This window comes from Acanthopagrus latus, chromosome 12 (assembly GCF_904848185.1).
Source record: "Acanthopagrus latus isolate v.2019 chromosome 12, fAcaLat1.1, whole genome shotgun sequence".
Classification (NCBI taxonomy): Eukaryota; Metazoa; Chordata; class Actinopteri; order Spariformes; family Sparidae; genus Acanthopagrus; species Acanthopagrus latus.
The window spans coordinates 24,910,511-24,924,943 of NC_051050.1; the positions used below are offsets into that span (position 1 = coordinate 24,910,511).

The 14,433-nt window shown below is 43.8% G+C and overlaps 1 protein-coding gene across 1 annotated transcript in view; it reads left to right on the top strand.

The window, feature by feature from the left end:
• The first annotated feature begins 225 nt into the window (after nucleotides 1–225).
• LOC119029844 (synaptic vesicle glycoprotein 2C-like) overlaps nucleotides 226–14,433 on the top strand; it is a 53,503-nt gene continuing 39,295 nt past the window's right edge. The window contains exons 1-3 of the mRNA XM_037117000.1: nucleotides 226–341; nucleotides 1,041–1,255; nucleotides 8,721–8,866. The gene's annotated coding sequence lies outside the window, so the exon portion shown is untranslated. The remainder of the gene's footprint in view (nucleotides 342–1,040; nucleotides 1,256–8,720; nucleotides 8,867–14,433) is intronic.

The following is a 14,433-nucleotide window of genomic DNA, read 5'->3' on the forward strand; positions in this document are numbered from 1 at the left end:
TGACGCAACCAGGAAATGATCCAAAGGCTCGACCGTCACGTTTAACAACAGCTGACCAGGTTAACAAGGTCTCTGAAGGACTCGCCTTCACAGACCCCAGAGGCCGAGTCCTTCAGAGGAGGCCGACCTGAACTGAGATACAGCATGAGAGTGGAAGGAGAAACTTACCTGACTGCCCTCAGGAGGCGGAGCTTAGTGAGGGAGTGCTGATAGGAGCCAGGTGTGTCCTGTTCAGGCGGTTCGTCTGTCTGATACCAGGATGTTTGTTCAGTCAGATGCTGCCAGTTTGCTCTTCATGTTGTGTTTCCTTCCAGTTGTTCCAGTCTACATGCATCCAATGAGTGAGTAGCGCTGAAGAGTTTTTTCCTTCCCACCAGACCGTGTTGTGTTGAGGTGTTGACACCTGCTCACCTGAAAGAAGCTTCAGCCTGTCAGAAAGTTTCACAGAGTTCTGTTTATGATCATCATGTTGTTCTGTGTTCATCCCTTTGTGTGTGATTTAAAGAATCCCTAACGATAGTTGGTGCGTGACGTACGTAAGCTTTGTGGTGATAAATTGATTTATCCACTTTTGTTTATTAGAATTGAATCTGCTCCAGTGAGCACAGAAACAACTTTGATCTGATCAGACGTTTGTTAATATTTCCTGTGCTTGTCCATTTAGTAAACTGTTACCATGACAACTGGCAAAAAATACAGCTCAGTTTTGAAGCATGAATGCAAAACTGCTTGATATTAAACCCTGAACAGCATTAGTGTGCATATCAATTATTCTTATATGATTAACAGTATCACACAGGCACTGAATGGTGAGTTGAGAATTTGCTCTTCTTCACTTCTGTGACGTTTATCTTCACGTTAACGTCCCTCGAGATAAAATGAACCAAAAGCTCTGCAAAATACACAGAAAAGTGTCAAATCAAATGAAGCATTGAGAAGAAAACTAATAGTGACAAAACAATCACACTCTCAAAGGAACAGTTCACCCTGAAATCAAACTTCAGTCCTCCTCCTGATGAGATATATATATTCTGTTTCAGTCTCTTTGTGACAACAGCGTCAGGATCAGTGTTCAGACAGAGTCGAACAGGAAGTCCTTCACGTACGTAAAGCGGATGAAGGACTCTTTGAACAAATCGAGTGGATGATTCTCACCTTTCTGAATGTTTTCACACGGATCTCCTCTGGAGGCTTCAGCCCACGTCAGCATCATCCACCACACATCCAGCTCAGCAGCTCTCTGCTCTGTGATACAGTGAGTGAACCAGCTTTCTTGATCCTTGATTTGAACCTTTTTGTAAAATAATCTACCTGCGTAAACTGGAATCACAGGCAGGAAACTACAGAACCGTCTGTATCCGGTCTGACCAGCAGGCGGCAGTGTGGTGTCTCGGTTCAGTCCACCAGCTGATCTGATCTCACTCCTCATGTTCAGCTGGGAAACAAATACTGTGGTTAAGTGATTAAAGGACACAGACACAGTATTTAAACTGATCAACTCTTTACTTTCCGCCCTATGAGACCTTATCGACAGTATATTTATGATTTATATGCTTTAATATTTAATGTTATTATTATTGATTATTTCTGCATATTAAGACTTCACTTCACAACAATACTGTGTGTGTGTGTGTGTGTGTGTGTGTGTAGTACAGCTCATTTGTCAGTGACACGGGAATGCTCTGACCTTCCCAAGACAGGCGGGCTTTGCCAACTCAGCGCTTTCTCTTTTCTAGCTGAATTACAGTCGTCATCCGCATGAGTGAGGACGCCTCCCCCCCACCTCCTCCTCCTCCTCCTCCTCCTCCTCCTCCTCCCCCCCACCTCCTCCTCCTCCCTCCCTCCTCCTCCTCCTCCCTCCTCCTCCTCCTCCTCCTCCCTCCCCCCCTCTCATACACAGCACACAACCAGCAGAGCAATAATCAGGAGCTTGCTTTGTGTGAGTATCAGTGGGAACTGAAAGGCTGGCTGACTGACACCTCCTCAGAACTGGACTGCTGGAGGATGAAAGCATTAAGGTCCAGTACAGAAGGTGTTCAGGATCACTTAATAAGAGCTTCTGTCCAAAACTGTGAAGATATCAGACCGGTTGTAATGATATAAAACATATATCGTCAGTATTACTATCATTATTATGATGAAAATGAATCTCTGGATCTGAATGGACACGAGCATCATGAAACCACCAACTGCTTCTGTGTTGACGGTTGCATAAAACAACCGTTTCATGAGTTTTAAATCTGTATGCATGACAACCACACAACCAGCAGGCTGCACTGCTGCACTGTCTCTGTCTCTGTTAACTCTGAGCTTCATTTATTTATCTTTAAGTTTTCCCCTTTTCCCACCGAGGCAGCATCTTCGCTGAAATATAAATATCAAAAAACAAGTTGGCAGACGAGCGTGAAGGTTGAGACAAACTCATGAAGCACAGCTTGCATAAGACGCAGCCTGACTGTGGACATGAGGTTGCGTCCCACACACGTCGTATATTCTGCTAGAAGACTAAAGATGTTCTCAGCGCGCTCACGGTCTCTGTGGATGTTAAGGGCTGTGAATATAAATAAGAACGGTGGTTCGAAGGAAACAACGCTGACTCACTGAAAACACAAACCGTCTGATATTTATAAGAACAATGATTCTCCCCCATCATCCTTCACTTCATCAGTGAGAGGAGGTTTTGTACTGGAGGAGCCTCTTCACCTTCAGAGGACTGCAGACAGACGAGGAGCTCCTGAACGCCACGTCTGAATTTACAGATCTGCACTTCAGACGTAGAGATCCACAGCCTCTGTGTTTCTATAAGCTACGGTGCACAGGCTCGCCTTCACTCTGCAGACAGACCTTTTCAGCCCTAATCTTAATTACATTACATAGAAGACCAAGACAAATAGCCTGAGGGGCAGAAGCCGACACTTTCACAGCACTGTGCTGGATCAAGATGCTCATAAATCCAGAGACTGTTTATAACGTGGTGTCAGGAGGAAAGTGTGCTGTTATCCTCCAGCAGGTGTCTTTAGAAAGCTTTAGAGAAAACCCGTCTGCCACAGAGCTGCAGTACGACGTGCACTCGTCCTCCAACCAAGAGACTCTACGCACAAAAGTTGGATGCGTCATCGGTCGATGGAAGAGTCTTAAAATGCAGTCTCGTTCTCGTGAGCCAAGTCTATCCACGACTACTCACTCACCCACATGGCTGGTCAAACTAAGCACAGGCCGCTCAGTACGCTGTGCAGCATCGTTATGTTGCCATTTTCATAAAAAAAACAAGGACAAGTAGTCTCTCTAAAAGTGCAGGCTGGATCCAGCAGCATCCACAGAGAGCAGATTAAATATTTAAGAAGTGAGTGGGCTGAGATGTGAGCTGGTTAAGTGGGAGACGACTCGCAGTGCTGCTGAAGTGTTTATGTAGTGTTGATATCCAGCTGTGTTCATTTAGACGGTTTGCTGCACCCGCTGGATATAACTGGAGAGGTTAAAAAGAAGCTCTATGAAGCTGAATGGTGTGCTGCTGGTAGAGGTCTGTGCTGCGGCCTGCTAACGGCTGCATCGTCTGTACGCCAACTACAGCGAGAAGGAGCCCCGACGGATACAACAAAGCGACAGGACGAAGCAGTGTCCTCTCCTCGCACATACTAACGGCTGCTTGTTACGAAAGTAATTAAGAGAGGGATTCGTTTATGGCTTTAACCCGTCAGCCCGATCCAGATGAAAGTGCTGAGCCGAGGAAACGCTGTAGCTGCAAGATTCACCATCCGAGGAATTCCCAGCTGTGAGTCATAGACGGGTACTGCTGAGGGAGGGGAAGCCGCCTCGCACAAAGTCTCCGACTCCCTTCCCTGATCATCCGCCTCATTATTTGACAGAGGGATCCTCTGTGTAATGCAAATTCAGCTCTGATCAATGTCAGCCAAGAAACAAAACAAAGACAAGCTCACGACATTTCCATCTCAGACATCTTCCTCGTGTCTGGATGTGCATTTCTCAGTCTTTTCGAACCATTCCTCCTGATTTTATGTCTTCATTTTCCACTTTCTTTGTTTTTTTGTTCTTGCCTGCGAGCAAAGAAACGAGCTGCTCCCTCTGCAACTCTCAGCAGCACATTAAAGGTTCATGCTGACATTAAGACTGAACAAATGAACAGCCAAGATTTGTATTTTATATCACATTACAAATAATCCTGAAAGTATAATTTGTCAGAATTGTCCAGTGTTCAAAGCTCCCAAACTAGCAGCAGAACCACCAACTGCTGCTCAGACTAGCTGCTGTTAGCAAGTAGCTCAGTTAGCTGTGGAGGTTGGACCAAACCAGAGGTGACTGTGGAGACAAACCAACACTGATGATGATGATGATGATGATGATGATGATGCCTCAGCTGTTGAAGGACATTGTAAATTCATCCTTCTTGGGGGTTTTGTGCTCTGACTAGTGGACCGTGTACAAACGCACTTCTGGTCTGAACAGTCCAGCTGCTATTTGTGCACGCAGGTCACGTATCGGTTCAGTTTCCGGCCTGAACGCCCTCAGCTCATTGCCTCTGGGGAACTTTTTAACTACCCCAGTGACCTCTGGCAATATTTTATACTGGCTGAAATAAAAAAGGAACAGGAACACAATGAAATGGTCATGAAGATCTGAGAGTCACTGCAAAGATGTGGACCACTTCCTGTCTTCTTCACTAGACTGTCAACCCGTCCTCATCTGGAAAAAACAAAAGACATTTAGGTTAACCGAGCAAGCAGCTTATTACGACCAACGTTTGTGTTAATATTAATTCATGCTAGTGGCCAAAGTGATAGTTACGGCTGCAAAGGAGGAAGTCAGGTGACAAAGTCTGCATACGGAGGAGGACGTAGTGGACGGACGAGTCGGACTGAACGGACTTTCACTGCTGGTTGTTTCCCCCGAATGAAACCAAATGTCAAAGGTTAGTTTTTTTATAATGTGCTCATGCATATTGTAACTCAAAGTGTAACTATGTTACCAGAAGTAACACAGTTATCAAGACTAAACTGCATCATGAGCCGCAGGAGAAAGAAAAGCTCGACACGTTCTGTCTTGATTCGTCTCCACAACGCTTCACTTCTCCGCTGACAGGTGATGAGGACCGCTGAATGATAATGACTCCCGTGATCACATTATCTGTCGTCTCCAAAGATGACTCTGCTGCTTTTTACATCCACCTCACGCTGAGTCACAACGACAGCCGACAAGGTGAAAAAAAACAAAAAACCAGCCACTGACACTCTTCAGGAAATTGTTGAGTGACGCTTCCAGGCTGTGAGTGCAGATTTCTTCCTGCCCGTTGTTCCTCTAAGCTGCTGCTTTATGACTTCGTCAGACCGTGAGGTTGTTAGACGAGAGGCTGAGTGGCGTCCTAATAGGATTAGCCTTGTCATCTACAGTTATTTCTGGGGGAGCTCTGCACTGTAATACTCGCCCCTGTGCACTGATTCAATTACATATATATCACCTACAACCAAAGTGTGTCCATTAATGATACTCACAAAGCCACCACCGCTACAACCTGTTTTAAAAAGGAGTGGCTGATGGGAAAATGTAGTAATGGAGTAACGAGTGCCGTCCTTCTGCACTGGCTTCCTCACCTGATGTTATTTATCGCTCTGTTTTCTACCTCCGTCCTATCATTGATCGATACTCGTCGTCTCTTCTTTGACCCTCACCCCAGGCCCTCTTGTCGCCCTTGGATGCTCAATCAAACGTGAATCCCTGTGACGAGTGGTCAATACCTCGTAGTGCTGCTGTCACTTCGCGCTCCATATGTCACCCCGAGGTGTGCCGCCTTTCCTGAATAATATCTCGCCATAGAATTGATTCTATTCAATTGCTGACAGGTTATGCAATGGTCATTGATATGCAGCTGTCGTATTAACTGAGGCTCTTGTGTTTGTGAGGTGAGATCAGTTTACAGATTAAGGTGTAATAATGTGAGGTGAGCATTTAAAGTCAAACCTGTGACATACGGAGCAGCGTATGAGGTAACGTACGGAGTAACTCACTGGATATGAAGTAATGACTAGAGTATCGTATGGAATACTGTTCAGAGTCATGTACACAGTAATGTAGAGTTAAGTATGGAGCAACATCGGTAATCTATGAGGTAATATCTTGAGTAATATACGGGTAGAGTGCAGAATAATGTAGAAAGTAAAGTAATAATGTACGTAGTGACATGGAGGGATGTTCGAGGTAATGCATGGAGTAATTTATATAGTAATGCACAAGGTAAACTATAGAGTAACATACGGAGTAATGTGCAGAATAATGTAAAGCTAACATACGAGATAATGTTTGGAGTTACACAGAATAATAAACTTATGAGGTACGTATGGTGTGCAGGTAATGTATGAGGTAATGTATCAGGTAAAGTAAGGATAATGTACAGATAATTTATTCAGTAACACATTGTATGATATAGCTTGAAATTTAACGTAACATGCAGTAATGTGTGGACAATGTTTTAGGTACGGCTGGCTAATAAAGTCTGTTGGCTACTGAAGAACACTTAAGCAATGTGCACAGCCATGTTTGTAGTTTTTAAACAGAAGCTGTAGTTTTCTCTGGCGAGGCAGGTGAGCAAAGAAAAACATTGACTTTGTTAAAATCACAAAGGTTTGTTACCAAAGTTACGAAAGCTGATGGAACAGAGGAGAGACAGGACGCGACTTCAGCTCTCTGCAGGTTGTATTAGTTGAAATTACCGTTCTGAGAATAGGAAACGGGGACGATATGTTCTGTAGAAAGGCAGAGGAGTCGTGCAAAGGGTCGATAATGAGATTAAAAATAAAGGCACAGCACTGATGCAGGTGGATGTGGCTGGCGAGGACTCGATGAATGAAGAAGAAAGGTGGAGGAACGATGTTGTGTACAGTGAGTGAAGTTCTTTCTTTCTCCTGCTGTCTCTTCACCCCACCTCTGGCTGACAAGCAGGGGGGAAAGCAATTAACATCACTGTCACTATCCATCTATTATCCTTCGTCCTAATGGAAGATGACAAATTGTGGAGCGCAGTATGGGAAACCATGGCCCACCTCCTACACCCTTGTGTGTGTATGTGTAGGTGGATGATAGAGAGAGTGGCGTAAAGTAGTTTCCTCTACAATAAAACATGTACACAGAAACTAGTTTTACTGTATTTAAGGTATCATAATGCAAAAAACGATATTAGGTTTCATGAATGAATGTCAGAAATGACAGCAGGAGTGAAGCTGCTGTCAGTGCTGCTCATACAAACTATTCTAATGGTCAGTTCACTGATGTGATTGCAGAACTGCAGGTTTTTTCTGGAAGGAAGTTTCACTGTAGGATTTTTGCAGAAAGTGCAGTTTGTAAAAGTTGTCAGCACCTCTGAACCCAGACGTTTTACTGTGAGCATGGTAATGTGTTCACAAAGGTAATCACAACACGCAGAATGATCAATAACATGTCGACCATGTAAGCACACTAACAGCTAGCTTTCAATACTGCAGCTGCTGAATTGATTAAAATGATGTATTTACTTTCTTCAAAGTAAAAAGTCTCCCTCTGAGGGACATTTGTGGTCAAAGCTAACTGAAGCTCACGTCATATTAATAGAATTCAAAGACTATTAAAGTTAAAGGTAGAATCAGTAGAATTTGTCCCAGCTGTTCCTGAACGCACCACAAAGACAGTTGATTGTTGAATCTCATTCCCAGGACGTCAAATAGACACATGTTGGGTTGGTAAAGCGTCCCGAGCAGCAACAAAGAGAGAAAATCAGAAACTCTCTGCAGATACGAGACACTAACACGCCTTTTCTCCACATTCCAACCTCCCTCTCTGTCTGTTTACGGCTTCTTACGGCTTTTTACGACATCCATAATTCACCTCAGATGCATCAAACTAAAGTAACAAGCCTGTTTTGAAATTGTGAGGAGGAGAAAGTTCAGATATTTGTGTTCAGACGTAGAGAGGGAGAGTCACAGAGATACTCAGGTACAGTACAGATACCTGAAACATGTACTGAAGTACAATAACAAAGTATTTGTCTCTCTGAAGCTCAGCTAATATTCTCCTGGATAGAGAAGTATTGATCCTCTTATCGCAGCAGGAAGGTGAGATGATGTGATTTCAGAGGTTGTGGTGGAACTCGTCCTGTAACGGTCTCTGCTGCTGGACCTCTCACCCACTTTCTTCCCCCTCTCACTTCTGTTCACCACCATCGGGTTATTTATCTCCCCACTCTGACACCGGCCTGGATGGTTCTGTACCTGAGGGATAAACTGAGTCAGTGTTCATTTCTCCTCTCACAGAAAGCTCCAGCTCTACTTCACCTCAGGCCCACTGTGCTTTATGTTGCGGACCACAGATATTTTTTCTCATCTCAGAGACCATCAACCTCCAGGCCTCCGTCCCCTCTTCCCCTCCCAGTTCTCCCGCTATCTCTTTCTCCATACTTAACATTTAGCTTCTTCGGTCAGAGACGATGTTGCACAAACACTCGTTCCCCCTGACGTTTATGAATTACCGTTCGTAGGTCAATCCCTCTGTCGTCTGTTTTCACATAAACTCCTACGTGTCCACAGGTCAACTCAATAACCTGAGTGTGATTACATGTTGCTTTGACTGATGTGTCCTGGTCGTACTGCCGCCCACTCGTGCCTCAATGCATTAACTTTCACATGACACTTACTCATATATGCCCCTGACAGCAGCTTTACTCCCACACACACACGCAGAGATTCCAGTTCAAACCGCGCTGATGTCACCCGTTGGTTTGTGGACTCGTGGAGCCTCGAGGTCTGCATCACCGTCGTCACCATCTTGGTTATGTGGAGCCACGAGTGACCATTTCTGGACGAGGAGGTTGAGCCGGATTACTGAAGTAAGAAATAATTCTTTTCTCATAATTTTCCAAACAATCAGACTTTTCTGAAACTATTCTCCAGCCAGTTTTCTTGGTTCTGGCTCATGTCTGTTTCAACGACAATATATAAAATGTATGAAACATTAAATATCACAGACTAGTGGCTTTGGAGAAATATTTCACACGCATCACTTTCATCTCGACACAAATTTGTGTCCTTTAACACGTTGATGTTGTAACTGTATTTTATCTGTATGCAGCGACGACAGCTGATGTGATCTCACCTCGTAATCACTTTTCTTACATGGTTAAAAATATCCCACCAAGCGACAGTCGAGTTTACTGGAGCTCCGTGTAGCTGAAGGTGTCGCAGTTCAGATTTCTGTCTCAGATATTAATTAAAATCTGTGCATTTTAAATAAATCATTTGCATGTTTAAACATGTAATACGAACTATAGTTATCTTAGTATCAGTAATCAACTGCAGATGTTTCTTGCAGATATTTATTAATCAACTTTTTTTTTTACCCTATTCACTGACAGCATGCTTCACCAATTGGCGGACCGCGGTCAGGGCAGGGACCAAATGGTGGTTCTGGCTGGATCCATGACCAATTTCTAATTAATGAAAGTGAAAATCTTCAAGGAACCTTGTTTTTAACCCAGCAATTGATCTACAAACTGCCGCCGCAGTTGATCCAGTTAATACAGAGATCATTCACCAGTAGCATCACTCAGTTTAGCACCAGTCACATTGATTGTATACTGGAAGAAACGTGGGAATGTGGATGGAGGAAAACATGGCTTTCTCGAAAAGAAGGAACAGAAAATAGAACTTAGAAAAATGAACGTCCGCACCAAAATATGTTCACTAAACCGTCGTGTCTTATATGTTGTGAAACCACGGAGCTGATCAAAAGCGGGAAGATTAAGCGGCACCACGAAATCAAACGTGGATCCTTCGAGGTATTTTAACAAGAAGAAATCTAGTTGTTGTGCTTGCTTTGGGTCAGGACTAATTTAATTTATCATATTTATTTATTCAGCTATTTGGTTGTGCCATAATTTCTCATGTGTTACAGAAATCCCTCTTCTGGGTCGGCTACTGGATGCAATTTAGACATTATGAGGTTGCTGGGAGGAAATTTCAGTAACTGGACCTCTCTGAATTTTAATTAAAGTCATTTACAGAGGTTGTAATGAGAACACAACCAGTTTGTGAACAGAAGACGGTGGTCTTGTTCTTCTGTTTTCCATTTGCTCCTGTGATGAGAAAGGAAAGTGAAAGCAGGAGAGGAAGGTCACAGCCCTGAAGCAGTTTTCCAGCATCATCAGGTTTGTGTCACGCCGGGCAGTTTGTTCCTTTAATGCTCAGGAAACAGGCTGCTTCCACATGACGCTGTAATCATACATACACAGAGAGGAAACATTCATAATGGTCAGATGTTAGAGGAAGATTACAGCAAGCAGAACATTATAAATCATTTCTCACACTGCTTTGTTCATCTCTGAAATCTTCACAACACACAGATAAGATGTTATTAGCCTCGTTTTGCACCGAAGCTTCAGGTAATAACCAGATCCAAACAGTCAAACATCCAAATCAAACTGTTACACAAGAAGCAAAAAGAACAAACATCCAAATCTGCCTTTAAATAAACCATTTGCGTCATTTTTTTGTGTGTGTGTGTCTCCGAGCAGCAAAACAACTTGACACTTTGGCATTTGCAGGTTTGTAGACAAAAGCATGCGCTCTCCGTGGAGTTTGGAGACGTGACGCATCCAAAGATCACAGGGCGAAGGCGAGCCGGGCCGTTGTCATGGACCTCTGCGGGATAGAGGAGAGAACAGACGGCAGAAATAGCTCTTCCACCGGCTCATTCGCTGTGTTTATTTCCTCCCACCATTATTGCCGCTGCAGCTCAGGTGTGGCGGAGAAGCTTTCATTGTGGTTCAGTCACACAAACTGAACGTGTCGTATTAAGGTGTTACAGGAGGATCATGGTGACACGACCGGAACATGAAGAGCTCTTATGTGTGAGTGGCTGCACATTACTTTTCACACTGTTGGCCTCCAACAACAGGAAGTAATAATAACTTTGTCTCTCAGCTCATCTTCTCTGTCGTTAAGCTCATCCTTTCCTGCAACCCTTCACCCCCCTGTGTTAAGAAATGTAATTAACCTTGCTTTAACCCGCCGGAGCTGTTCCAGAGGCCGTTTGTCTTGTTACTGAACACCACTCAACAGTATCTCAGCCTCTCACGATGATCGTCCACTGTAGTGAGTCTGACTGAGTGAGAGTCAGTGTGGAGGGTTTAAATGACTCATCAGCCTTCATGAAAACATCAAGGAAATCTCGACTTCCTACAGGTGAAAATCACAGTTTGAACATTGAACGTTTTACATATGTGAAAAGAAAATACTGTCACATGTGAATGAAAATTTCCTCAAGTGAGATTTAAGTTTTCACACCTGAATTACTAACATTCATACGAAACACATGTGCATTTGACTGGTTCACATGTGAAATTTGCTTCTTCACATGCAAATTTCAAATGTGCCCTAAAACCAGGAGACATGTAAAGTTTGCTTCTTCATCTGATTTCTGCATTTTTACATCTGAGAACAAAATGTCCCAAAAAAACCCCACAAAACAAACAAACACGGCAGCGCCCCCGAAAGATCTTCACATGTGAAACCTCCTGAATCCACAATGCAAAAAATCAGAGTCCAATTCCACATTTTCACATGTGAACCCCTGAACGCCTCACGAGTGTCACATGAAAGTTGAGTCTTTACATCTTAATTTCACATTTCATCATGTGAAACAACCTAAACACATGAACCGAAGTGATTAATTCATCTGAAACTCGTCACATGAGATAATTGGTCGTCAGTATCATGAGAATAAAATGAGTGAAGCCGACGATCTGAGTGAACTTCAGTCGTGTTCACTCCCACCTGAATCCAGTTCGTCCATTAGTGTGCACGAATCAGTCGCTCTTAAAGTACTTACTCAGTGGTTTGGAAGTAATGCAGAAAACAAGTAATTACCTACCTCTCAAAATACATTTTTCAAAGGTGTGTGTGTGTGTGTGTGTGTGTGTGCGTGGAGATGAGTGGAGTGTGTAATTACAGGGAAAACAAAGCGGAGCATCCTGATGCATTCTGAACAGACCTTGCTAACAACCCCCCTTTGTTTTTTTTTGTTTTTTTATATGCATGAAATTATGCGCCCACCAGCGCGTATAATTAGAAATCAATTAAACTCCATATCACACATCCGGCTAAATTACTCCAAACAGTTTTGCGGTATATTATCTAAGTGTGCTCCCTGGAGGCTGTCATACTGAGCGGTGTGGAGGAGATTTAAAAAAATAAATGAATAAAAAAAAAGCCAAGTTCATTCATAAGTGCTGAACAGGAAGTGAGCACAGTTATGACGCCTGTGTGACTGAGAGTGTTTGAATGCTGTGAGAGTCACATCCAGTTCTGCACTTCTACTGTCACTACTGTCTTTATTACACAATATCTGTATTTCTACTGGAGGACAGACTGTTGCTGCGTCTCAGTTCAGCTCTGCATCCTTCAGAGGAGCATCTGAAGTCTGTCCCAGTCTGAAGCTCCTCCAGAGGCTCCTTCTGCTCCCTGTTTCTGGAGGATGAACCGCTACGATCCTTCGTGGCCTCACATATCCCAAGATTCTTTGTGCGCCTGAAAAAGTAGAAAGAAAGAGAGAAAATGGCGACATCGCGTGGCGTAGATTGTCACTTTCGCGGGCCTGGGCGGCAGAAATCGTGACGTAAAGGTGACGCAACCAGGAAATGCTCCAAAGGTGAGACGGTCCCATTTAACAACAGCTGACCAGGTTAACAAGGTCTCTGAAGGCGAGTCCTTCAGAGACCTTGTTAACCACAAAGACCAGGTCCTTCAGAGGACGCAGACCCTGAACTGGGACATGGCACATGTGTGTTAACACATAGGATCATGTTAACAACCAATCACAGCAGAGAGTCGGCCGTGCTGTCCACGGTCCTGAAACAACAGCTCAGCATCATCACTCGTATCTCAGACGAACATTTTGTTGTTGGTGTTCTTCTGTCGATCTTTAAAGCTCAAACAAATTCCCCAATCCAGAACTTTTCCCAGATCATGTCATGTCAACACTTTCACACTAAAATTTCAAGGAAATTAAAGTAATCTTTCTCAGGAAAAGTTTTCCCAAAATAACTTCAAGATGTGACAGAATGATATTAATACTACAAAAGAACCAACGTTTGGTCACAGGAAAGTGAAAACTAGTGACTGGAGATATGACTTTCTAAAAATGAAACCCACTGGTGTTGTCAGCTCCAAGGTTTTGTCCCCTCTGGAATATTGTAGAACCATCTGAAGAACCTGAACCAGAACAATGGACTCACAGCTCTCACACAAATGGAAACAAAATTATAAAAAGTTAATAGATCCCTTTAAATGTTTCCCACTGGACCGGACCAGTCGCCTCGTCTCTCACACTGAGCTGTTATTCAATCAATCCAGTGAATGTTCTCATTGTTGTCATTAATAGTTGGTATCAAGCCCGGTTGTTCTGCTCCTCAGAACCTGCACAGACGACTCCAACGCAACATGTTCAACCCTGAACAATACAGCTTTGTCTCTCTGGAAACAAACCCGACAGAACTTCTTTGTATCTTTCCTCTCCGCTGTTTATTCTCCTCTTCCACCCACTCACCTGCTCACATCCGGAGACAGGAGCCTGTTGGTGACTGATCAAAGACTGACGGTGACGGTTTAATGAACGGAGAGCGAAGAAACAAAGAGAAAGATTCATCAGATGGATCAGACTCAGATCTGGAGTCAGAACCGGAGCTCATGTTCTGTTAACGTGTGTGTGTGTGTGTGTGTGTGTGTGTGTGTGTGTGTGTGTGTGTGGGCCTGTCCTGATGTGAATAATAAATAACGTGTGTTTGGTTTTTTCCTCAAACTAAACAGCAGCTGCTGGACAGAAATGCAAATGTTCCTGCGTGTGTCGTCCTCGCAGGCTTCCTTCCTTCCTCGCTCCTCCAGTTTCCTCCTGTAATGGTTATTTTGTGCGAGCGGCGCAGAGGAGCGCTCGTTCACTGGAGTTCATAATGGCTCCTTCTCCAGCCATGCAGAGGAGAATGGCTTTTTGGGGGATTGCTTACTCCCCCCGCCCAGACGCCCGCGATGAACTCTGTTCGCCTGCGAGCAGAAGGTCCAGATAAAGACAGAGAGGATCATACGTACGTTACGTACAGACGGGTTTTATCTGCACCGCATGTGAGCTGCAGTGGACGTTAAATATTAAAGATACGATATGTAAGATCTGTGCATTCAAATGTAATTTAAAAAACACGACTGGCTGTTTGTTCTACATGATGTTGAGTCGTGTTTCCAATGATGTTCAAAACCAGAGACATCCACGAGTGAAGTCGAGGTGCGTTTGATTTGGTCACCAGGAGAGAATCGTGCACCCACTTCATACGGGGTCCATGCTAACGCTGTTAGCCTAGCAGCTACAGTGGAGATGTCAGCTTGAAACAGGTTGTAAATAACAGTTGTT